Raw genomic sequence first — 27,371 nt, 5'->3', positions numbered from 1 at the left:
GGGTGCATGTATCTTTTCAAATTAGAATTTTATCCAGAGATATGCCTAGTGGGATTGCTGAATCATATGGTAACTCTATTTTTAGTTTTTTAAGGAAACTTCATATTGTTTTCCATAGTGGCTGCACCAATTTACCTTCCCACAAATAGTGTAGGAGGGTTCCCTTTTCTCCACACCCTCTCCAGCATTTATTGTTTGTAGATTTTTTGATGATGGCCACTCTGACTGCTGTGAGGTGATACCTCATGGTAGTTTTCATTTGCATTTCTCTAATAATTAGCGATGTTGAGCCTTTTTTCATGTGCCTATTTGCCATTTGTTTGTCTTCTTTGGAGAAATGTCTATTTAGGTCTTCGGCCCATTTTTCAATTGAGTTGTCCATTTTTTTTGTTATCGAGTTGTATGTGCTGTTTGTATATTTTGGAAATTAAGCCCTTGTCAGTCACATCACTTGCAAATATTTTCTCCCAGTCAGACGTAGCCTTTCTTACTTGTGAATGTGCTTATTTTTATTCTCACGTTTTCTTTATGAGATATTTCAGAATGAAGGTGACAATCTGGCCACAGCACTCTTAATTTCAGTGTTTTAGGATGTCAGCCATTGAACCAGCATAGAATTGACTGTACTTGGGGAATGATTAGATGTCAGGAAGAATGATCCAGAGAGAAGGACTGAAGTGGAGAGTTCTAATTTTAGAAATGGGATGGACACAGAGCCCATTAACCATGCCTAAACTTCTCTTTTAAGGAAAAGATACCAGTTACACAAAGGAATGCATTTTGTTTAGCTATTTTTCATATTTTGGAATGGGCAATCTGATATGGAAAAAGTCATCTTTTGCAACCATCACCTTCATGCTTCTATAGAGAGGAAGTTGATTTGCTAAGAATATTTAGGACTAAGATAGCCCATCCTCATTGCTTGCATTCCCTGAATGTTGAGGACTACCTTGCCATAGTGCAGATGGGAGATGGGGTGGAGAGATAGCAGGTAGTTTCTTTTCTTATACAACTTTCTGTTTTGTGTAATTTAAAGCTGCTTAATTTTCAACATCCCTGTTATGTAATTGTTTTTGTGTGTGTGCCTGTAATTCTCTTCCTCAATCTTCCAAGAGAAGTGTAAAACTTTTTCTAATACTGGCTAACAGTATAAACTGGAAATTCCAGCTAAGTCACAGCAAAATACTACATATGAAATGCCAAAGGGAAGTGTCAAACCAAAATGCAGATTTTTAAAAGAGATACCAGAGAAAAATTCAGGCTGTTCTAAAACCACAGGAGAATATAAAAAGGGTCAAGAGATTGGAGATGATGATATGATTTACGAAGAGATATGCGTGTATGTGCGTGCATGCTTCGGATGCTAGGCTGTGAATTTCACCTTCTCCAAGGGGACAGAGTGGGATGCTACCCTTTGCCAGAAGGAGTTCACTGGGATAACTTAGGGAGATCAAGCTTTGTTCCCTAGAATCTGACAGCTTTAATGAAAGGCAAGAGGGGTAGTTGGTGAGCTGTCTGGGCAACGAAGTAAATTTTTGGTGGAGGAGATGCAGACCTCAGGAAGAGAGCTAGCCTAGAGCCATTTTTATCCCTGACCAAGAGGACTTTCGGTAAGGGGCAATGAACTTCTAACAGGAAGAGACAGTAGAAAGTGGTTCCCTAAACTCAGGGCTGAGTAGACAAGCTCAAAAGGCATGCCTGCACTGTAGGCGTTGTGCCAGATGAGCCCAGCAGGTGGCACCCCTGCGGAACCACCAAAGCAGCCTAGAGAGAAAAATCGGCTCCAGATATCTGCCCATTTTACAAGGAATCAGGGCTAGTATGAAATTCTCTGCCCCCTTTCCCCTTCCTCTCACTGAACTCCATTCCCATAACCCACAGCAGCAGTAATAACAGCTTGAAAATGGCAGATAAGTGGGCAGAAATTGTAGCAAAAACACTGGCCCCTCTCTGACCTCTGAAAGCAGCTGGTCTGCCCCAGGTACGGGATAGAGATTGGATGTTAAACCAAATGCAGAGTCTTAGTTATAGTCTGGGAACAAACACTCCAGTTTAAAAGCCCAGGACCAGATGGCTTCACAGGCGAATTCTATCAAACATTTAGAGAAGAGCTAACACCTATCCTTCTCAAACTCTTCCAAAATATAGCAGAGGGAGGAACACTCCCAAACTCATTCTACGAGGCCACCATCACCTTGATACCAAAACCAGGCAAGGATGTCACAAAGAAAGAAAACTACAGACCAATATCACTGATGAACATAGATGCAAAAATCCTCAACAAAATACTAGCAAACAGAATCCAACAGCACATTAAAAGGATCATACACCATGATCAGGTGGGGTTTGTTCCAGGAATGCAAGGATTCTTCAATATACGCAAATCTATCAATGTGATAAACCATATTAACAAATTGAAGGAGAAAAACCATATGATCATCTCAATAGATGCAGAGAAAGCTTTTGACAAAATTCAACACCCATTTATCATAAAAACCCTGCAGAAAGTAGGCATAGAGGGAACTTTCCTCAACATAATAAAGGCCATATACGACAAGCCCACAGCAAACATCATCCTCAATGGTGAAAAACTGAAAGCATTTCCACTAAGATCAGGAACAAGACAAGGGTGCCCACTCTCACCACTCTTATTCAACATAGTTTTGGAAGTTTTAGCCACAGCAATCAGAGAAGAGAAGGAAATAAAAGGAATCCAAATCGGAAAAGAAGAAGTAAAGCTGTCACTGTTTGCAGATGACATGATCCTATACATAGAGAATCCTAAAGATGCTACCAGAAAACTACTAGAGCTAATTAATGAATTTGGTAAAGTAGCAGGATACAAAATTAATGCACAGAAATCTCTGGCATTCCTATATACTAATGATGAAAAATCTGAAAGTGAAATCAAGAAAACACTCCCATTTACCATTGCAACAAAAAGAATAAAATATCTAGGAATAAACCTACCTAAGGAGACAAAAGACCTGTATGCAGAAAACTATAAGACACTGATGAAAGAAATTAAAGATGATACAAATAGATGGAGACATATACCATGTTCTTGGATTGGAAGAATCAACATTGTGAAAATGACTCTACTACCCAAAGCAATCTATAGATTCAATGCAATCCCTATCAAACTACCACTGGCATTTTTCACAGAACTAGAACAAAAAATTTCGCAATTTGTATGGAAACACAAAAGACCCCGAATAGCCAAAGCAATCTTGAGAACAAAAAAAGGAACTGGAGGAATCAGGCTCCCTGACTTCAGACTATACTACAAAGCTACAGTTATCAAGACAGTATGGTACTGGCACAAAAACAGAAAGATAGATCAATGGAACAGGATAGAAAGCCCAGAGATAAACCCATGCACATATGGACACCTTATCTTTGATAAAGGTGGCAGGAATGTACAGTGGAAAAAGGACAGCCTCTTCAATAAATGGTGCTGGGAAAACTGGACAGGTACATGTAAAAGAATGAAATTAGAACACTCCCTAACACCATACACAAAAATAAGCTCAAAATGGATTAAAGACCTAAATGTAAGGCCAGAAACTATCAAACTATTAGAGGAAAACATAGGCAGAACACTCTATGACATAAATCACAGCAAGATTCTTTCTGACCCACCCCCTAGAGTAATGGAAATAAAAACAAAAATAAACAAATGGGACCTAATGAAACTTCAAAGCTTTTGCACAGCAAAGGAAACCATAAACAAGACCAAAAGACAACCCTCAGAATGGGAGAAAATATTTGCAAATGAAGCAACTGACAAAGGATTAATCTCCAAAATTTACAAGCAGCTCATGCAGCTCAACAACAAAAAAACAAACAACCCAATCCAAAAATGGGCAGAAGACCTAAATAGACATTTCTCCAAAGAAGATATACAGACTGCCAACAAACACATGAAAGAATGCTCAACATCATTAATCATTAGAGAAATGCAAATCAAAACTACAATGAGATATCATCTCACACCAGTCAGAATGGCCATCATCAAAAAATCTAGAAACAATAAATGCTGGAGAGGGTGTGGAGAAAAGGGAACCCTCCTGCACTGCTGGTGGGAATGTGAATTGGTTCAGCCACTATGGAGAACAGTATGGAGGTTCCTTAAAAAACTACAAATAGAACTACCATATGACCCAGCAATCCCACTACTGGGCATATACCCTGAGAAAACCGAAATTCAAAAAGAGTCATGTACCAAAATGTTCATCGCAGCTCTATTTACAATAGCCCGGAGATGGAAACAACCTAAGTGCCCATCATCGGATGAATGGATAAAGAAGATGTGGCACATATATACAATGGAATATTACTCAGCCATAAAAAGAAACGAAATTGAGCTATTTGTAATGAGGTGGATAGACCTAGAGTCTGTCATACACAGTGAAGTAAGTCAGAAAGAAAAAGACAAATACAGTATGCTAACACATATATATGGAATTTAAGAAAAAAAATGTCATGAAGAACCTAGGGGTAAGGCAGGAATAAAGACGCAGACCTCCTAGAGAACGGGCTTGAGGTTATGGGGAGGGGGAAGGGTGAGCTGTGACGGGGCGAGAGAGAGTCATGGACATATACACACTAACAAACGTAGTAAGGTAGATAGCTAGTGGGAAGCAGCCGCATGGCACAGGGATATTGGCTCGGTGCTTTGTGACAGCCTGGAGGGGTGGGATAGGGAGGGTGGGAGGGAGGGAGACGCAAGAGGGAAGAGATATGGGAACATATGTATATGTATAACTGATTCACTTTGTTATAAAGCAGAAACTAACACACCATTGTAAAGTAATTATACCCCAATAAAGATGTTAAAAAATAAAAAATAAAATAAAAAAAAAAAAAAAAAAAAAAAAAACACTCCAGTTTACATACTGAGAGTATATTTGAAGTTGAAAGTCCCAAATTCAAGGGCTCAAATTTTTGGTCTTTCTCTAATCCCTTTCATTTCTGCTTTCAAATCCCCAATTCTTTCCTGAGTTCATCTCTTTCTAGTAGACTTTGATGAAAGCACATGGTGATGCCCATCATTCTGACATTTTCCAAACCCTTCCCCAAAGGTATAAGCTAGTAGAAACATGGTCTACCTTGCAAGTCTCCAGAGGACAGTTTTGCTAAATGTTTGGCTATAGCGTGACAATGGAAGTTTATTTTTTGATCACTTGAGATATCTGTTCTTGATTGGCAGGTGGCTCTGCTCCAAGTACCAAGCAAAGAGATCCAGTCTCTTTCCACTTTCTGGCTCCACCATCATCAACATGTGGCTTCCTGGGCCACCAAGTTCATTTCTGCATGAGTCTGCTAGAAGGGGAAGGGATACAAAGCTTCTCACATTGGGAATTTTTATGAGCCAGTCCCTAAAGTGAGTTTTACCATTCTTTTAAATTAGACTAAGTTTAATTAACTCATGAAGCCATGATATAAATCCAACTGTCACCTGGAAAAAATAAAGGGAACAAACCCTAAATGACTGCCAACATCTAACTCAGAGCACCTTTGTTGGTCTATACATTTTCATGCACCTAACTCTTCAGTTGATTTTAAGAATAAAAATCTATTTGTCTTTATATTTTGAAGACCACTGCTGGAAATTTTTTAATGTTTCAAAATAAAGTTAGGAGGAAAATACAGGATAGAAACCTGGCTATGCCACATGATCAACATGTTGCCTTAAAAAATCAAAATATAGAGAGAGAGAGAATCAATCGACTTAGCTAACTTATGCAGTAATAACAAATGAACCCATAGTCTTAGGAGCTTACAACAAAAAAAGTTTAATTCTTGATCATGTTACATATCCTTCACAGCTCATGATCCAATCTATTACAGGTCTTTTTGTCCTGGAACATAAACTGATGAAGAAACTATTTTCTGAGATGGGGTGGAGAGGGGAGAAGGAACCATGAATAGCTTCCCGTTTCTACTCATATTTCCTTGTCCAAAGCAAGTAACATGACCAAGCCTGATGCAGAAGGAATGGGGAGGCATAGTTCTCTCCCAAAGAGGCAATGAATATTTGAGGACAATAATACAATCAACCACAGTTCTCCCTTTTTGTCCCAAATATGTATTTCCTTCCTTCTACGTGCAAAACACATTCATCTCCTCTCTCAAGAGACACAAACCAATATGACATCAAGGTCAAAGTCTAAGTCTCGTGAATATCTCTACATGTGTACAGATGTGGGTCCTCTTGATCTAGAAACCTAGGAACTAAATTATATGTTACCTGACCCACACATAGTCAATGTACAGTGGGTGGAATTCAGACAGAATAATGGCCATAAATGGTCCCATGGGAAAAAGAGAATAACAGGAAGAAGGCAGCAGACACTGGTTCATAGCAACTTTGAAATCCTTCTAGGTGTATGTTGTCAGGGCTCCATACTCTGGAGCTGGTGACTTCTCCTTGGTTGGGTGCCAGTCTAAGCCCTAAGAATAGTGCCTAAGTCCATTGTCCACTGTGTTCCATGGCTCTTGCCTTTACTCTGGGTTGTCCTTCCTTTTCTATTATCTTCTTGATCACATCTGAAGAGAACATTGAGAAAATGCCCTCCTTAGGGTAAGAGCAGATTTCTCAGTGTGCTTCCACATTGCAAAAGATCAGGGACCCAACAATCATTTCACATCTTGACCAGTTAGAGTTTTGTTTATTTGTCTGTTTGTTTTGTTGTTGTTGTTGTTGTTTGTTTTTTAACATCTTTATTGGAGTATAATTGCTTTACAATGGTGTGTTAGTTTCTGCTGTATAACAAACTGAATCAGATATACATATATCCTCATATCTCCTCCCTCTTGCATCTCCCTCCCACCCTCCCTATCCCACCCCTCTAGGTGGACACAAAGCACTGAGCTGATCTCCCTGTGCGATGCGGCTGCTTCCCACTAGCTATCTGTTTTACATTTGGTAGTATATATAAGTCCACGTCACTCTCTCACTTCGCCCCAGCTTACCCTTCCCCCTCCCCATATCCTCAAGTCCATTCTTTACGTCTGCGTCTTTATTCCTGTCCTGCCCTTAAGTTCTTCAGAACCATTTTTTTTCTTTTTTTTTTTTTAGATTCCATATATATGTGTTAGCATACAGTATTTGTTTTTTCTTCTTCTGACTTACTTCACTCTGTATGACAGACTCTAGGTCCATCCACCTCACTACAAATAACTCAATCTCGTTTCTTTTTATGGCTGAGTATTTTTTGTTTCTTAGTCCAGATTTTCAACTCTTTGGAGCCAGAATAGTGGTCTTATCTGTTTGTGATCTTGGAGAGTGCAGGGGAGAAGGGCAGAATAATCCAACTTCCTACTAATTACCTTGTCAATTTACCTCAAACATCAAAGGATAATGTATTCTTTGGATGCACACACACACACACACACACACACACACACACACACACACACACACTATTATGAGAAGGAAATGTTAACAGTTGTTACCATTAGATGGTATCATTCATCTTTACTTCTTTTATTGTCCTATATTTTTAAATTTTCTACAATGAACATGTATTACTATTCAGAAAAATGCTATTTTATTAGACAAAAATGAATCCTGTAAGTAGCTACCCCACACAGAGGATTAAATCATTCAAGAACAGTTTTCACCCAAGAAGAGCAAAGTTTCTGGATCTGAAAGACAGTAGGTTATGATTGTTTTATATGAACACATTCAGAGCCAATTCAAGACTGATTCATTTTTTCAGGTTTCTTTTTCCCCTGCTCAGGTCATAATTTTAAAAGAATTGGGGTGATTATATACAGTATGGAAGATTTAGAAGATTACATATAGGTATAGGAAATCCGAAACATCTAAGCTTCACCTTATCACCTTTAGTGTAAATCTAAACTGAGATAACTGTGCTATTAGTTGAACCTGAAGATCAGGAAGTGTTGACACTTTGATAAGTAAAAATAATTGCTATCAAATGTACAAACTGTGAAGTTGGCTACATGGTTAGGGAGCCTCTTCTGCCCATGCAGAAAGACATTTTTTCTCCTTTCAAGGTGTCCTTACCCTTTTCAAGGGAAGTACCCCACACCACTTTTCTACGAATATAAAGTACCTAATATGATTCACAAACAACTTGTTGAGAATTTACTGTTGCCATCCTATATATACCTAATCCTACTAGCCTTGGAAAATAAGAAATTTAAAGAAATTGCCTCTCATTTTGGAATGGCAAATAACAACACTTTTGAGTAGGAAAGAACTTTTAGAAAGCGTTCTTCCCATTATCCTTAAAAAATATACCTTATAGAGGATTGCCACATCTGCCCTTCTTTAAGAGAGACCTCAAATACCTGATTCAACACCCTGCATTATCATAGCCTCCATAAAGCGGTTTACACCACTATATAGGAGCCAAGGGCTCAAGCGTATAATATTTTGCTTCTCATACTATGGAAATAACTCCTTGAATTTCTCCTCCTCCAGAATCTCTGCCCAGATGGTTTGGTAGACAATTAAAGTGTTGATATCCTATTGCCACATTCTATATTATTCTCTGTATTTCTAAGTTACCTTACACTTTCATAAAATATAATTACATATTTCTTAAGGCCCTCTTCAATTCAGATCAAGTTTATCCAAAATTGTCTTTAAAGGATTGGACAAATTTAGTGTTTACAAAATTATGATTTTAAAGTATTACTTAGAAAAACATTACATATGAAGATTAATGTTCATTATAAAAAATTTAGCTGTTAATTAAAACAAAACCTCTTCTGTGTAACATTAACCTAGGGCACCTAGTTCTATATAAACTTGAAGGCCATAAAACTTCGTTTCTTTTAAAATGTTTTGTAACTTAGAATATCTACTATTTTAATCTCTTTTCCCAATAATTATTTTTTTAATCAATGAGATTTTACAGCCTTTGTTCAGTGGATATTTATATATGATTTCCTATTTGCATTAAGAACTCTTGAAGGATGTGCTTAGGTCTATTTAACTTACTCTTTATATTGACTAATTGAATTGTACCTTAATATATGTTCTGGATAACAATTAGAGTGAGTAAAAGAGATTAAAATGACTAAGTTACCCACATAGATATGTAATAAATCCTCAATCTTATGAATATTTGTTTTCTTTTTAAAATAAATTTATTTTTTATTTATTTATTTATTTTTGGCTGTGTTGGGTCTTTTTGCTGTGTGCTGGCTTTCTGTAGTTGCAGCGAGCAGGGACTACTCTTCGTTGTGGTGAGCAGGCTTTTCATTGCGGTGGCTTCTCTTGTTGCCTGGGCACACGGGCTTCAGTAGCTGTGGCACGTGGGCTCAGTAGCTGTGGCTCGCAGGCTCTAGAGCACAGGCTCAGTAGTTGTGGTGCACGGGCTTAGTTGCTCCGCGGCATGTGGGATCTTCCTGGACCAGGGCTTGAACCCGTGTCCCCTGCATTGGCAGGCGGTTTCTTAACCACTGCACCACCAGGGAAGTCCAATATTTGTTTTCTTAATGTCTCTCACATCCATTCCTTAGCATTTCCCCTTTCATGTCCCTGATTAAGGCTCCCGTCAGTTCTGCAGACTTCGTACTAGATTCCCTTGTATAAACCTTCCTGCACACCATTCTAGGATCAACCTAAATCTATACTGTATAATTGTCCTTCCACTAATTATTCCACTTTATCATAATCTTCAGTGGCCCCTCTAACCTACAGGATAAACTCAGGCTCCTGAGTCTGGCATCTGTGGTCTTCAATTACTGATGCCCCAATCTACCTACTTAACTTTATCCTCATACTCACAGCTAAGACTTCCCTAACTCCTTTTTTTTCTGTCTGAGTCTGTATATTCCACTATCCCCCAAACAAATCACCAGTGTGACTCGGCTGGTTCCTGGGTTACAATACTTTAGGGATCAAATAGATCAAGAGCACTGCCTACAAAATGACCGGACATCAGCTCTTCCTCCTACTTGGGTCTTTACGAATGTATCCGATTTTTTTTTTTGGTTCAAAGAGGAGGAAGAAATGTAGAATTGCCTCACCTGTAACTTGCACTGCTACCTGCATCTCTGTCATCCCCATGTGATTAGATGTTGCATTCATTATCTTTCTAGGTTATACTCCACAATCACTCACCTCTTCCATGGTGAAACTTTCCAAACCACCACACCATGTTGCTGGTCAAGCCCATGGCCAACTTTCTGGGCCGGCTCCCCACGCCTGGGACTGAGCTGCTCTTGACCACCAATAATGCTGTGGCATCAGGTCTCCCCTACAGCTCCCTGGAGCTTAATATCCCCTGCATTTGTGTCTCTGATAAGGAGAAAAACCCCTAACCTTCCATGTGCTCCACCCTTTTTTTGGCAAGCAAAGAGGAAGGAACTCCCAGCAGAATTATTTGATGATACATTTTGTTTAGTTTTACACTACTATCCAGAGAACATAGATGTTCCAGGGGTCAGTGTCAGGATAGGATCAAGTACAAACACATGTTACACCCTGAATAACTGTGCCAGGCTCCTTTCTTACGATGAACATTTTTTCTCTCATAAACCATATAGTTCCTCCCTGCTGTCCAGCTGGCTTCCTCTTGGGTTCACCAGTCCATACAACACTTCCATCATTAATTCAATAAATTGTTAAATCATGCATTTCTAATATAAAACGGTATGACAATATGCAAAAAGAAAAAATCGAACACATTCCTCAATCCTATTATATAATAAATTAGAACACCCAACACAGTTCTGTAGATGTTTTCTTTGTTTGCTTTCTTTTAATGTTCTTCAGTTTTATAGATGCAAGGAACAGAAATTCACCCAAACATCAATAAACCAAACCCAAGAAAAAATAGGATAAGATGGTTTGGGACTCAAGGTGGCCCTAAGGGCTTCAGCACGGCTACTCACATGAATATTCATTAATACTCAGCCCCATGAATATGACTCTGTGCTTCTGCAGGTGGTTCCTTTTTCCTGTACCATGACCGACTGCTTCTAACCCAGTGCTTGTCAAACTCTCTGTGGTTAGGAAACGCCTCCCACCCACGACTCCCCAATCCGTCATGGACCAATACTTTGAAAAAACACAAAATTGTACATTTGGATGTAGCATAGATAATGCTAATGTAAATCTCAATTTAAAATTATTTTATAAGGCTTAGTTAAGCATGCCCACCACTACTTCAGAATAGAATATGGTAAGGCCTTTCAATCATACACAACCCTGGTAATCATTTGTTGTATCACAATCCAGACTTTCTGCATCTGGGCTTCCTTTTATGAGAAGCGATACAGTATGGACTCTGCCAACACCACTTACTTTCTCCATGATGGTGGGCAACTTAGCTGACTTCTCTCTGCCTCAGTTTCTTCGTCTTTAAAGTGGGTACTATTATGGGTTGAATATATGAAGTCCATCCAAATAGATGCTGAAGTCCTAACCTCCAGTACCTATGAATGTGACCTTATTTAGAAATAAGGCCTCTGCAGATGATCAGTTAAGATGAGATGAGTCCTAATCCAATATGACTAGTGTCCTTATAAAAATGAGAAATTTGGACATGGAGTTAGACACATACAGAGGGAAGATAGTATGACATAGGGAGAAAGCCATCTACAAGTCAAGGAATGTCTAAGGCTACCAGAAGTTAGGGGAGAGGCCCAGAACAGATTCTTCTTCACAGCCCTCAGAAGAAACCAACCCCTACTCACACCTTGATTTTGGACTGCTACCTGCCATACTGTGAGACAATACATTTCTGTTTTTTAAGCCACCAGGTTGGCCATACTTTTTTATGACAGCCCTAGGAAACTAATACAGGGGCCAATAACAGCATCTTCTTCATGGAATTGTTATAAGGATCAAATGAGTTAATACATGTAAAACACTTAGAATACTGCCTAGGGTATGGTAAGTAGTCAATAAATACTAGTATCGGTTCTTCACTGGATCCTATTCACTACAACTGCAATATATATTCATGTCTAATACCAAAGGCCGGACCTATAAAATGGAACAGTTCACTCAAAGAGCTTTTCAATGTTTTCCCAATTGGCATTCCTTGCACCTGATTCTGTAACTGAGAGTTTTCTCAACTTTTTCTTAAACCATATCTTATTCCCAAGTCTGGAAAGTTAATAACATATACTTACTTCACATGAAAGTGTCTCCCCTGTTCCCACCACCCTCCCCTCTCACTTACACACCAAGTCTAGGATCCAAACCCTTCAGATCTCTGTCTGTTCCCAAATCAAACCTTCCTCAGAAAGATCTAAAACACTTTTGCCTGAGGTCGTTTTTAATCACCAGTTTTTTAAAGCATTATTATTTTCAAGGAGAGTACAATTTGAACAAGAATCAAAGTCTTAGGCTTAAGGATGGGCTCTACTATTGGAGAATTTTAACCATGAGACCGTGGTTAATAGAATTTCCAAGGGCTGAGGGTAGGGATGGCAGACATCAAGGTTTCCTTAGACCTCTGAAGGCACCCCTTATTTCACAGGTCTAGATCAACCCTGTCTCAATTTTGCGGCTTTGTCAATCAAGGGCAGTAACAATCCAGTCAAAACACAATGATTTGCCTTTACTATCACTTTTACAGAGGAGGGGCAGAACAGTTATCTGTCGCCAAACAGAAATCCACTTGATAGAATTCAGAATCAAAGAATGCAGTTGAGTCACCAATTATTTAAATACCAACTTGAGCAAACAGAATGTAAATTTCTGGTGCCACCATTATTGACTCTGCCATCCTGTTCCTACTGCAATTCCCTCATCTATCAATGGCTTAAAAATTGCTAAGTTCTGTCAGCAGTCAGAATTTTGTGAACCTTAAATAAAAATTGATTTACAAAATCTCAAAGGATGTTATAAATCAGGTAAACTGAGAATCTTTCTAGTTATATATCCCTCAGGGTCCCAAGAGAAAACAGATGACATGCTAAAATTGGGCCATTTAAGGAGAGTTTAATTAAAGAACTATTTACAAAGATGTGGGCAGAGTATAGGGAAACCACAAGGGATGATGTAGAACCAGGGGTTAATAACTGTGAAGTGCCTCTACCACCCATAGCCTGGGAAGAAAAAAAGAGAGAATAGTTATCAGAACCCAGAGAGGGAGAACTGTGTGGAGAGGGCTACTTGATAGTTCAAGGATGCTGCCACCTTGTAGCAAGTCCACAGGGAAGGAACCAGTAGGATAAATACCCTGACCTCACTCTCCTCCCTGCTTTCTGATCTCTGGGCAGTGTTCCCCATAGTCCAATCTCAACCGGAAGCCAGAAAACTAGAAATGTTATTGATACAATGTCCCTACAGGTCAGCATCCAAGGATACAGAGCAGAGTGAAGAATGTGGAAAGCGGATCAAAGTGGAGGTTATCTAGCATAACACTTGACCTTGGATACCTCACTGGGTCTCCCCGAGCTTACATTTCTTTCATGTTTGAATCCCAGCAGCCAGCCCAGTGCTGACACGGAGTCCGTAAGTTCTTATTGATTGGAATTAAGTCTATAAAATAATATATATAAGATAGATGAGCTCCATAGCTCCTTCCAATTCTAACATTCTCTAATTACTAATTTGTTCATTGTCCTCAAATATTATTCAATAATTGTGGCCTGACCATAATGAAGAGGTCACCGTTGCTAAAGATGAATTCCACATCCCAATCTTTAACTCTGTATTCTATTATCTCTTCCATATAAAAATACAAAAATGAATTGATCAGATGTTACTCAATGAGGTGTCTGAAGAGAAGAAAGACCAAAATATTTAGGTGGAGACATGAATGCATGATAATAAAGGAGGAAAATCACTTTGATTGAAAAATTAGGTCCAATGAGGATCTTAAGCTTATAAAAGAATAACCCTTGATTTACCATAATAATGGGAGACGGGGCATATTTCAGGAAATATTCCTTAAATTTTCAGTGCTTTATTTCAGTAAATATTTGGAGTACTGCTGTTGGTACTCAAATGAATAGTCATAGTAGGTGCTCACAAGTGTTTATCAAATTGAAAATCACTGCCAATATTTCATCAGAAATATGTGATTTTGTGTTTAGGTATATAATTTGAAAAAGTTTGCTGCTTATTTTATTTTCCACCAACATTTACCTTAAAATTTTGCAATATCTCCTTTAATAGAGGTTTTATTTTTCCAGCAGTAATTTCATTTCTCAATAATTGTTACACACATAGGTACAAATTGAATTGCTTAGAGTTGTTAGCAAAAATTAAGCCAAGAAGAGTTCTGTATTTCCTTCCAGATATTTATTTCAAAATTACTTTCCATTCCTAAAGCTCCTTCATTGGTAGAAAAAGCAACACAACAATATTTTGTGAGTCGTCCGCCTCATTTTCCAATCAGCTCTTCCAACCCCATAACTCTTAAGTAAGGGCTTGCTAATTTATCCTTAAGGACTTATCCTTGGGACTTCTGTTCCTAAATTAACACACTATAATCTTGTCCTCTTTTCCTCAGTGAGTCCAATCCACCTGCTCTTTTGAGTTGTTTTACCCTTGTTGACTGTTTGTATTTGGGGGAAAAAATCCTCCCTGAAAATCTCTCCAATTACATCTCTAATTGTGTCTACTTTTCTGCTCTCTTATACCCCTTTCCTACTCCCCATTCCATTCATTTTTTTATTCTTTACATAAACTTTCTCTCTACAGGTCTTCAGTGATGTACCTGATAATAAAGAGTCATAAAACTAACTGGTAAAGTTGTCAGAATTTAACAAATTTCTTCCAAAATTGTCTTCCATTGAGTGCTCTTCTCTCTCTCACTGTTTAAACTCTCTTTCCCAAAGACTCTTTTCCAATAGGAAAATAATGTTCCAAGAAACCTAAAATGACTTTATCTGGCTCTCACTGCTATTTCAATGACACAGGTGGGACTAGATCCCTGGAGCTCTTATTTGCAGTCAGGCAATTTAACTTCAGTTCTAACCCTTGTGATAAATAGCAAACAAGACCTGTATTTCAGTTAAATACTATAATTTGAAAAGAATAACATACCTGGTATGCTTTCCTTGCAACACTTGTTTTATAAAGACATGGAAAGGATGTTCTATTCTGAGTGAGTATGTCAGCTGCTCAGAGAAGAGAGCTGATAAATTGTCCTCTGAAATCATTAAAAATGCTGTCTGAAAAGTATGTTTGGCACCTTAATAGGAAGATGACAAAATAAAATGTCAGTATCCCTCCCTCCCTACCTAAGGCTCTCTTAGATGCACTCTAAATGATGGTGACTAACACCTGCTGTCAGGCATCGTCTTCACAAGCTATAAAAATAACTCCTCTAAATATCCTAAAGAAAGTTAGAAGTGTGTGTGTCAGCCATCTGTCTGCTTTAATTGGCTTTTCATTAGAATCCTACCAGTTCTTGAGCTACGTTCCAGTTTTGTCTATTTCCCTAAACTGACCTCTAGGTAAGTGGGGAGGACCAGCCTCATAAACACGTGTAGGGCACTGGTAGCATTTGAGGCAGGGCCCCTGCCAAACCCAAAGTTAGTGCCCCTTCCGTGCGCATGTGTGGAGTCCCCATGTGCAGCCTCGTACACGTCGTCTATGCTTTCCCAGAGTTCTGTGGGAGACCCGGTGAGAGTTAGACTTGACTAGCACCTGTTGGGCTCTAACCAAGCATCATGTCCTTCCTCTGCATGGTGTTTCTCGTGGGCTGCCATCACCGGCAGATAAATGGAAAGTGGAAGTTAGGGAGCAGAGCCCTGAGCCACTGTAGCCGGAGGACCATAGTGGCAACTCGTAGGAAGCATCACGTGGCTGTGCAAATGTGACCTGGATTTTCCATTTCTATTCCTGGCTTGCCAAAAGTGCTTTCAAAACTCTCCCGTCTTTAGAGTACAAAAAAATCAAAAGATAGTTCAAAAGATCCCTGGAAAGTAAAAACAGATGCAAGAGAAAGGATACAGTGAACAATCGGAAGCTTAGAACTATCCATGTTCAGTTATAAGGTCCCTAAAGTAAAACCATATCGCATGTGACAAGAACAGTGCGAAACGTCGTCAGGATTCACATCAGCTAAAAAGTAGGTCCTAAGGCATACTGCTGAAGGACGTGTTATCTCCAGCTAAGACATAAGTAAGAATCAGAAACCGATATCTCAACCTACCGTGTTTCCTTTGTCGTTTGTATGTACAAGTGCACAAAATATGCATAGTTCTTTTGAAAAAGTGTGATTCTAATGTGCTCAGTAAATCCTTTAGTGGTCCTTAGTGGTAAAGTTCATTAAGAACTAGCCCTCTAGTATCATTATATACAGATTCTTGATATTGGTGACTCTTACTGAATATCTGATCTGAGTAGAAGACATGAGTCAGGTGTTGAGCCTGGACCACATCAGATGAGCAGACTACAAACTGTCTAGGCACATCCCATGTTATGGCCCTCTGCTCCAGGAGAAACGGGTAGAACCAGGCTGCTCTGTCTTGACAGTGTCTCCTCTCTAGTTCCAAAGGGAGGAAACCATCATCACATCTGTAGTTGCCTGGCCACTTCACCGTGTTATGTACCTCCCTCCCTCTGACCAAGACCTTATGGTAAGATGGGACAATGATGAAGGGAGAGAAAGGAAAGAGAAAACTGAAGGGGTCTAAAAGTGAGCAGTCTGGTCAATGAGCAACAGCTGAAGGTAGTGAAAATGTTCTGTTTATGAAAAGGGAGATGAGAAGCATTATAAGCTTTCCAGTGGTGAAAGTTAAAGGAAAGGTATTTGAGAGACACCAGGGGTGGAGGTCCTCCAAGTACATTGCAAACGTAAGAGTCTGTGATGCTCTGGGAGAAATTTCAGACTGGCTCGGAAGATAGAACTCACCCCCATAAAGGAATATTTGAGATACGTTATATTTTAAAGCACCTTATCAAAGCCTACAAACTAAGTATGAAATTGGCATGAGTAGAAAAGTAGCCAGATGAAAAGGAGCTAGATTTTGATTTGAGTTTTAATGACAGTGAGGGGTCTTGAAAATGATCTATGCCAATACATCAAATATACTTCTCCTCCTACATCATCAAAAAGCGGGTAACGTTCATCTACTGAAGTGCAGTGGAGGTGTAAAGAGCTAGACAGGGCTGGAGTCAAAAAAGACTTCATCAAGTTTTAGCCATAAGGTATTGGACAGGTTACTTATCACCTGTAAATAAAGATATTGACCTTCTGGAGAAGATGAAAGCAAATAATATATATGGTGGCCCACAGCACCATGCCCAGACATGGTATAGTTCAATACATGTTCGTCCCTTCCTTTAAATCTCAGAAATTCTTGAAAAAACATTGACCCAGGAATGGGTAGTGGCTTACATTTCTGTAAACTTCAATACTCTAAGTACTTACTGAGCTCTCGGGAGATGCCAAGCTAGAAGACCCTGGGACTAAAGAGAAATAAGTATAACAGGTATGACTCTCTTCACCATCTTGGGTTACCAATAAGGTTGGCTTGACCCTATATAACCATGTTGGTAGGAAGCCCAGTAACTCCCTCTGGAGAATTCTCCCCAGCTCCATCACAAGCTGTACAAAGATGCTGTAGGCTCACTGATTTCAAAAAGGGTTAGTCCCTCTACCAAACACCCAGCAGAGAGAGACACTGAGGTGCCTGGTCAGACCACTGCCTTCTGATCACTGGCCCTACACAACCCCACGTGGCCATCTAATGCTTTGATCATGCCATTGCCAGCAAACCCCTGCAGAGCTCATAAGGTTGGTTACCCCACAGCTAGACCCCAGGTTATGGTTCTTTCTCATATGTGAACACTGGCCAATGTTTCTCAAAGCACAACACAGCTTCCTGTGTGTGGGAATAAGTCCCTCCCCCACCAATGGAACCCTCGGACTATCTTCTATGTTGGGAATCAAGGATTAGAGCAATGGTTGACAAACTACAGCTAGGCCCATTCTGGCCCACTGTCTACATCCACATGACCCACAAGCTACAAGTGATTTTTACATTTTTAAGTGATTAAAAAATATATATCAGAAAAAGAATATTTTGTGACATGAGATGATTATATGAATTTCAAATTTCAGGTCCCTGAATAAAGTCAGATTGGAAGACAGCTGTGCAAACTCACTTAAGTATTGTTTATAGCTGCTTTGGCATTACAACAGCAAGGTTGTTTCTTGAATTACTGTGACAGAGACCATATGGCCTGCAAATCCAAAATACTATCTGGCCCTTTACAGAAAATGTTTGCTGACCTCTAGGTTAAAGATTCAGTCCCTTCCCTTTCAAAAGGCTCCTGGGTCCCTTATCCAAATTAGTCCATCACTCCCTTCCAAAGAGTTCTCCAAACACAGAGAAGACAGAGATTTTGCTAGGCATAAACATTGCAAACGGAATGTTACACTCTGCCCAAGGCAACAGTACCAGCCCATCTCGTGTTGTCATGACAAAGAGGGCCAGCAGGCCAGTTTGGACTATAGAATTGCTTCAAGGAGACTTACAGTCTCTGCTTACTTAGAGAAAGAGATGAGTTGCTTAAAAAAATACCTTTTTTGGGCTTCCCTGGTGGTGCAGTGGTTGAGAGTCCGCCTGCCGATGCAGGGGACACGGGTTCGTGACCCGGTCCGGGAAGATCCCACATGCCGCGGAGCGGCTGGACCCGTGAGCCACGGCCGCTGAGCCTGCGTGTCCGGAGCCTGTGCTCCGCAACGGGGGAGGCCACAACAGTGAGAGGCCCGCGTGCTGCAAAAAAAAAACACAAAAAAACCACCTTTTTTTTAATTAAAAAAAAGTTTCCCTTTATATTAGCTCCTTGTCACTTCTCATACCAAAAACATAATAACACATAAATTAATGATACCAGAAAGAGCCCTGAGCCCACCCAAAGAGAAAAGTTGAACTAGCCAGCAGAAGAACCCTTGACGATTGTTTCATTTAATATAATCCTAAGTAGAAAAAAAAAAAAAGGTGTATAAGAAAATACATCAGTTATAAAGTTTGTCACTAAGACCTGCTAGTGAAGCCCTGCTTAGTAAATCTCTGTTGACATTAATAGGACTCAGTCATCATTTCACTCATTTCTCCACTCTTTCATTCATTTCTTCAGCAAATATACTTGAGGAACTACTGTATGTCAGATACTTTTCTAGATTAGATAACTGTTAGCAGTTACCCCAACAGATTGAAAAGAAGGAAAAAAACCACTGTCCTCAGAGCTTACATTCAAGTTGAGGAACATAAACAATTTTTCTAAAAAGGTAAAATATAAAGTATGTCGAATGGTGATCAATGCTGAGAGGAACCATAGAGCAAGGAAGGGGACGAGAAGTGAGAGGAATGGATACAGCTGTAGACAAAGCCAGAGCCTCCTTGAGAGGGAAGGGACCTAGCAGCCTCGAGAACTGGGGACACTGTTGAATTAAGGAAAGGAGCAGAGCAGCCCCAGAGCTGCTAAAAGGTGTCTTAAAATGTATTCACTACAACTCACAGGAGAGACCCTTGGCTCATCGCTCAGGACTTAACTTTTATTTCAAATTTGATTATCAAAGTTGGTGACCCCACTTCCAGCATATGCCTGATCAGAAGCTAGCAGGAGCCTATGAGAAGCATGTACAAGGATGACAGCTAGAAGCAACTGAGAAAAATGAGTCGGATGTAGGTTAAGTGGTGCTGAAGACTAAAGTCTGGACTTCCGAGTGCTTAGCCTGTTTCTCTAACCGATAGATGACCCTCCCACCTTACTGGGCAGGTAATAAGAATGTGTCATCCCATCTGGGCTAGCCTGAACCATGGGTCTGTTAGGGTTTCTTCAAACTATTATTTTGTTCAACATGTATTTAGAAGAAGGACTGAGTACTTGGTGGGGAAGGTGCTGGCAAAATGTTCAGCCTCTCCTCAAGGATCCAAGAAGTTCTGCTCCAGCCCCAGGTTTGCACACTCCGCCCAGGACCACTGAAGCTCTGCAGTAAACTCTCTCCCTCTAGGGGTGGCTCAGTGACCACTGAATGTTCCTAGAGCATGATCGTTAAATAGGATGACAATGTGATTTAGCTTCCAGCCTGGGATACTTTGAGATTGAACTATGCATCAGCTGAGACGGTCTCAGGCAAAGAAAGGTCCATGGTCTCACTCATCCACACCCACACTTCTCCACTCCACTCCCATTCTACGCAGCTTATGAAAGAATGTCTCCCCACCACATAGGATACCCCTGAGATGACTTCTTGTAACCATTATTTTCCCTTAGAACATTTCCAGAAATATTTTAGCACTGCTTATAGATTTGAGATCCCATGAAACTTACTGAATCAGCCATTCTTTAATCTCTGGCTATGGCTCAGTGAGCATCTGCTGTACCCCAGGAGTCAGGGGCATTGATTTATAGAAGGTCCTCAGTATTGGCTGAATGCATGCTTAAATGCGTTAATTCATTCAGTCCTCAAAAACCCCACATGGAGTTAACCCTCCTTGATGGATGAATTCACTGATGCTCAGAGAGGTCATGGAACTTGGCTAAATTCACACAGTGTGTAAGTGGCAGCACCAGGATTTTATTTCACAACGTCCTGGCCTCTAAGCCTATTCCTTTTTCCCTGGGCTACTTGGAGGAGAAAAATGATGAAAGATTCATGAAAGACAGGAAGGGAGTTCACATTCCATGAGATGTTGGAGCCCACTCGAGAGACCAAGATTCTTCCTCTTTCTTATTTCCCTAACTAATCATTTCAACATTCAGCCAGATGAAGAAAACTTTGTGAAAATTCTCCATGTGAACCCCCCCCACCCTACCCCACTCAAAATACAGAAAGCACCCCCAAAGCCTCCTAAAATGACTTAAAATATTCACTGAGGAATCTTTCAGATGGCTCCGCAGGCAGCTAGCCCTGAGAAAACAGCCCGCAGCCACTAACACTTCTTAACAGCTAGTATTTTGTTCCCTAATTGAGGACTTCTCTCGCCCCACTGTGGGTTTTATACTTAGTCTAAGGTCTCATTATCAGCTGGCATTTGCCTGTGCTGCCCAAACTGGGCTGGGCATCAGAACTACACAGGAACACTTCTTAACATATTGCTGTCCCCAGAAAGGCTGGTTTTAGAGGTCTAAGGTTAGGCCAAGGAATCGATATTTTTAACAAGCTCCCAAAGTGACTCTGATGCAGTCCGTCCAAATGCTTGGTTTGGGGAATCAATAAACACCATAGGGAGAAGGTTTATATGAAAAAAAAAATCACAAGTGAGGCTCCTCCCTTTTCTACTAAGGTGCAGTTTTCTCCAAGTTTCTTCCTCTTGGTACTAAAGCGAGGCAGCCAAACACAACCAAAACTTTCTGCAGTGTTCCTGAATGCCAGAGGTACCCAAATCAACTGGATCTATATCAGGAGATTAAACTGTATCTCACCATAAATGTCATCGAGAGCTCGTCACATTGCGGCATATTTATAAAAATCCTCATGCATTTTTCAACTTTAACAACTTGAGGTCCTTCTCACAACACAACTCAATGTCAGACACAATTTACATTCTTGTCTGTAATAAGCCCTTAACTATCAATTGATCGATCGACTGATTGGTCGATATAAATATTTAAAGAGTATCTTTTCTAGAGTTAGGAAACAGACTGCACAACAGATTTGAAAAGTTTAAAATTTACTTTTAAATCTGTAATTTGTAAATCAGTGCTTGATGAAGTTCAAGGATGATAAAGGCCCTGAAATTAACATATAAATAGAAGCGTTTCTAGTATAGAGGGCGGTCTCTTGATTATGATCAAAATGCACCTTTATTTTTGTCTCTCACTGTTTGGTTGACCATTGAAATCACATGAGGAACGTTACAGATTCTGGTGCCTGGGCCCCACCCTGAAATATTCTACTTTATTTGGTCTTGGGCAAGCCCTGAGCCTTGGGATTTTTGAAAGCTCCTCTGGTGACCCTACTGTACCACCAAGATTGGCAGCCATGCCTTCTACACTCTGCAGTGGGAGTCCTCTGCCTCTGAATGAAGGTTTGGGTAAGTCTCTGACTTCCAGCAACTTTCAGATGGTAGAGGCTTTGGCTCACTTTTGTATAAAACACAGTCTCAGTTCGGTAATTTGACTTTCCAATCTCATAGATACCAAGCATCTGAATTTCTCTATTTATCTTATCTAATCTCCTCACTTCTCATAGCTCACGTGGCCGGGGGGGGGGGGGGGGTGGGGGGGGTGGGGGGGCGGTAGAAGGGAGGCTTATGGGTCCAGCCCTCTTGTTCTCTACCCCCTCTGCCTGATTCTGGCATTGGAATGCCTAGAAGAAGGACCTTGGCCCTTGTCTTCTTTGAATAAAGAATTCAGCAAAGAGACTAAGATTATAAAATACCAAACAGCGTTTACTAGAAGCAAAGTATGTGTGGGAAAACTTGGAGTAGCTGGGCTCAATGCGGGGGGGCGGGGCTTAGGTTGCTTACATGGGGGTAGTTTTCTGGGTTGCCTCTGGCCAGTCATCTCACTTGTGCACATATTTGGTCTGGCTCAGGGTCCTTCCTGGTGTGCACGCACATCTCTCAGCCAAGATGAGCTTCAGCATGCAGTTTTCCGGGAGGTTAGCAGGACATATTATGGGCTGGTGTCTCCTTGGCAGCAGGAAACCAGTTGAAGCTGCTCAGCCTGGAGCCTATCTCTTACCTCATGTCCACCTGCTCCCACACTTTATTCTGCTTGCACAAAGGCTGGGGTGGGAGATAAACAGAAGGGTGAGGTGAGGAGACATGAGGAGCTAACACAGTTCTGATTTGACGGGGAGGCTTCCTTGGACTTCGTGGGCCTGGCAGATGGTTAGAGTGAAGTCCCTGCTGGGTCAGCAGATGCCGAGCCATCTCCTTCCTAAATGATGCTCTTTCATGGCCTCAGAGATTTCCAGGCTGGGACACCTCTCCCCCGAAGTATTCCTGGTTTTGAATTCCTTCCACAGTTACTCTGTATTCTGCAGTCCACCCTGGCCTCTTTCATCAAAGGTTGCCTTGCCTCAGTGTTAAGTACCAAAATGAAATCTCTTCCTTCCAGCCCACTTCTGGTGCAGGGCAATGCCGGCACATTCCCTGAAGTGTGCTCTCCAGGCTTGACCACAGGAGCACTTAGCAGCCCTTTTATTGTTCTTTCAAGTTCCTGGCCCCAGTAAGACTCTATGCAGTGGCTCTTAACTTTATCAGGCCACCCAAGGCAGAGGGCACATTTCAGGGCATCTACTCCTGGGCGTCTACTTGAAGCCCCCCTCAGCATTGCGTGTTTAGGGCCAGAATGAGGCCAGTGTGAGTGGAGCAGAGGGAACCAAGAGGTAGAGTAGGAAATGAAATCACAGGGTCAGAAGTCAGAGTACGGAAGGGCTTAACAGGCTGGGGGACCCACTGGAAAGCTTTAAGCAGAGGAGTAACATGATGAAATCTCTGGTTTAACAGAGTGGATGACAGAGGAACAAGAGTAGAAATAGGGGCTGGATCAGTTACAAAGCATCTCTGGGAAGACATGCTCTCCTGTCTTCTCCTTCTCCATGGCCCACCCGAGTGTGTAGAGTGTTCCCCCCTTACCCTGCCTTTTCCTACAGGTCAAAAAGACACTTAGCTCCTTCCTTCATCTTAATCCTCTGCCCAGACCTGAGAAAAAGACAACAGAGAGCTATTGCAGTGAACAAAGTCTTCATGCCAGCCTCAAGAACCTCATTTAGGAAAGAGTTTATAATGGTCTAATTGGAGTGAAGCAAATGCAGCTCTGCAAATCTACCAGCCCACTCAAGTTCTGGCCTACAAAATTCTTTCAAGACTTTTTTCTGCTTAGTTCTGTCAAACAGTCTGAAGACTACACAGATCAATGGCTTTAAGTTATATTCTCCCTCTTGAAGGGTAATTTGACCACATATAATAAAACTTTAAATGCACATAAACTTTGGCCCGGCGATTTTTCCATCTAGCATTCATCCTACAGAAACACCTAAGTCTGTGCACAAAGTTCTATACACAAGAACATTCACTCTGCATTACTTGTAAGAGTGAAAACTGAAAACATCATACATGTCTCTCACTAGTATAATGGTTAATTAATTCATGATCATTCATATTACAGATTGTTATGCAGAATAAGGCAGACCTATCTGAACTCTTAGGGAAACAGTGGTAAGTCTTACAGTTAAGTGAAAAAAGTAACTCGTTTCAGAATGATATGTAGGGTAAGAACGCAATTTGGGGGAGAAAAGATAGGTGGGTAATGAACCCATACATGTTCACAAAATCATCCAACTATTATCAGTGGTGGTCTTTGTGGAAGGGAGTGAGTGGAATGAAGAGACAAAAGGGAACTTTAAGGATTGCTGAGCTCTCTATGTTATGATTTAACCTTCTGCAACAATAACGCATTTGTACATTTCCTATGTGGCTTTTTTAAAGGGGAAAAAAGAGATGCAGAAATATGATTGGCCTGAAAATCTCGGGTAGTGCTTTCTACTTTTCACAAAAATGTCCTTACACTCCCCGTCTCCTTGCTATTCCAGCCTCTTAAATTCCTGGCTTTCGCTGCTCATCAAGCCCTAATTAAGCTCTTGGCTTCCAGGAGCCTTGCAGTGGGGAGGGCTGGTGCCTTTTGGGGGAAACTCACACTCCATCCAGCAAAGACACCTGCCTGGGTGCCAACTCCCTGGTGTAGGCAATGTAAATGCCCAAATGCTCTCCATCCAGGCAGCTGGAACTCTGTAGAGTTCAGTAAATAATAGCAGATTGAATGCTTAACAGATTTCCTTAGGTATGGCTGGAGCTGTGGCCCCAACGCAGAGGTCATCAGTCCCCCACCTGACGGGCCATGGATTTCCCTCCCTAAACGGGTCAGACGGGTTTTTCCGCCTTGGTACGAGCAAACAGCGCCCTCTTCTGCCCAGAAGCTGAACTTCTCTACAGAGCAGCTGCCTCCTGAAGTAACTGAAACTTTCCTTGGGTCAGGATGTGTCCTGCAAAACGGGCCAAAAAGACTGAAAAATAACGCTGATGAGCCAGGAAGCCATTTGTAGGAAAGCTGTCCCTCTGACTCTGCCCTAAATTCATGTTCCAGCCCTGAATTCATGTACCAATTTATAAGTACCCTATTTTAACTGCAGAAAATATGATGAAAATATTTAAATAACAGGGTAAGTCCTATCCATTAAACTGGCACACAAAAAAATTAAAGTGTTTAAATTTTATATTGCTCTGATGAAGAGGAAACGTTATTCTTGGCATAACATGGAATACCAGTCCAAGTTCTCTGAGAAATGATATGGCAATAAGTTACAATTTTTTAAAATCTCTTATTATATGTTAGTCCAGTAATCATTACATTTGGGAACATTTACTAAGAAAATAGCCTCAAAGAAAACAAAGTAATTTATATAAAGATGTTTAGAGCAGTGTCATATTTCATTGTTATATAGCATAAAACTGGAAAAACTTACATACAAATGGCAAGCTACAAAGAAATGGTTACATGAGCAGTATAGTATAGCAAAGCTTTACTATAAAACCATTAAGAATTGTACTTTCAGGGAGTAACAATATATATACACTGTGGAAAAACACAGAACACAGAATGATGTTCATACTCTGACTGCAATGCAAGTGTGTACAATGGCAAAAGATTTCAGAGTAAATAGTGAGAGTGTAATATTTGTTCCTATCTACAAAAATGATTAAATATGAGCAGTAAAGCAAGGTAGGAGAGGGGGAGGAAGCAAGATGGAAAAAACTGTTAGTTATAATTTCATGCTTTATTCCTCCCTGCCTCATTTCAAAGCATTATTTTCTGTTTTGGAAGCCAAGAAAATCTATTTTATTACACTAATAGTTTGTTAATAGAGATATTCACTTATTGATATACAAGAAAGCAAAATAGCCTTAGAAAGCTATGCCCAATCTCCTTTTTCATCTCTTAAACATACAGCTTCTCCCAATTCATCCCTTTGTTCTCTACATCTGTGTCTCTATTTTTGCTTTGTAAATAAGATCGTCCATACCAATTTTTTCAGATTCCACGTATACGCGTTAATATACGATATTTGTTTTTCTCTTTCTGACTTACTTCACTCTGTATGACAGTCTCTAGGTCCATCCATGTCTCTACAAATGACCCAGTTTCGTTCCTTTTTATGGCTGAGTAATATTCCATTGTATATATGTGCCACAACTTCTTTATCCACTCCTCTGCTGATGGACATTTAAGTTGCTTCCATGTCCTGGTTATTGTAAATAGTGCTGCAATGAACATTGTGGAACTTGGGATTGACCTATATACATTATTGATATGATGTATAAAACAGATAACTAATGAGAACCTACTGTATAGCACAGGGGACTCTACTCAATGCTCTGTGGTGACCTAAACGAGAAGGAAATACAAAAAAGAGGGGATATGTGTATACATACAGCTGATTCACTTTGCTGTACAGTATAAACTAATACAATATTGTAAAGCAACTATACTCCAATTAAAAAAAATACAGCTTCACACATTTGGCTCATATAGACACAAGTTGAAGAAAATTCTAGGTCCATCTGTTAGTATTCATAATCTCGAATCTAAGGTTAAGAATCAAGTTTACCCAGAAGGTTCAGAATATGAAAATCAATCTAAAAATAACCAAGTTTCATGAGACCCCTGATAAGGCTGAAATATGAGAGCCTGCAGGAGGCATCCCGTATTGAGAGCTCAGGCAAGAACAGTGGGCTTTTACAATTCTTACTATTAAGCTCACAGTGTGTTCTCAATTCTGGCCTGCAGGGATTTAAAGTGTGTGCTTGAAATGCCTAATGAGACACAAGCCTTTGCAAAGCTCAACTGTCTCTTTTTTTTGTAAGGACAAGGCCATGGCTCAAAAGCTATCCTGCATCTAAATCACATGAGGAGTTGTTTAAATCTCATATTCCTGGGTCTCCTCTGCCAGAGATTCCATGGAGGCTGGGGGCAAGGCTGGGAAATCTCTTCTGTTTAACAAAAGCCCCAGGGGTTCCGATGTAGGCTGACCCACATTGCACTTGGATGAATACTAAAGTAGCAGAGAGCAGGGTTCCTTCAGTTAACCTCCTTGAAAATGTATAAGTCTCCTTGGAGCTGGGATTCCAGACCCTATGTTAGAGAACACAGAATCCAACCAATTCTTAGTATCCCCCATTACCCAAACCCTACTGGAAGCTTCCACTGTCTCTCATCTGGACTCTGGTACTGGCCTCCTCAAGGGTCACCTGCTCCTACACAGCAATCAGAGTGACTCTTCTGAAGCCCAAGTCAGATCATGTTACCCCTCTCCTCAGTGCCCTCCCAGCTCCTGACCGTGACCTACAAGGCCCTACAGAAACCTGTTCCTAGCTCCCTCCCTAACCTTACCACCTCTTCCCATGCACCTCTCCCTAATATACAAAGGTGAGCCCACCCTCAGGGCCTTTGT

Source organism: Delphinus delphis, chromosome 5 (genome assembly GCF_949987515.2).
Source record: "Delphinus delphis chromosome 5, mDelDel1.2, whole genome shotgun sequence".
Classification (NCBI taxonomy): Eukaryota; Metazoa; Chordata; class Mammalia; order Artiodactyla; family Delphinidae; genus Delphinus; species Delphinus delphis.
This window is presented reverse-complemented; position numbering follows the sequence as displayed.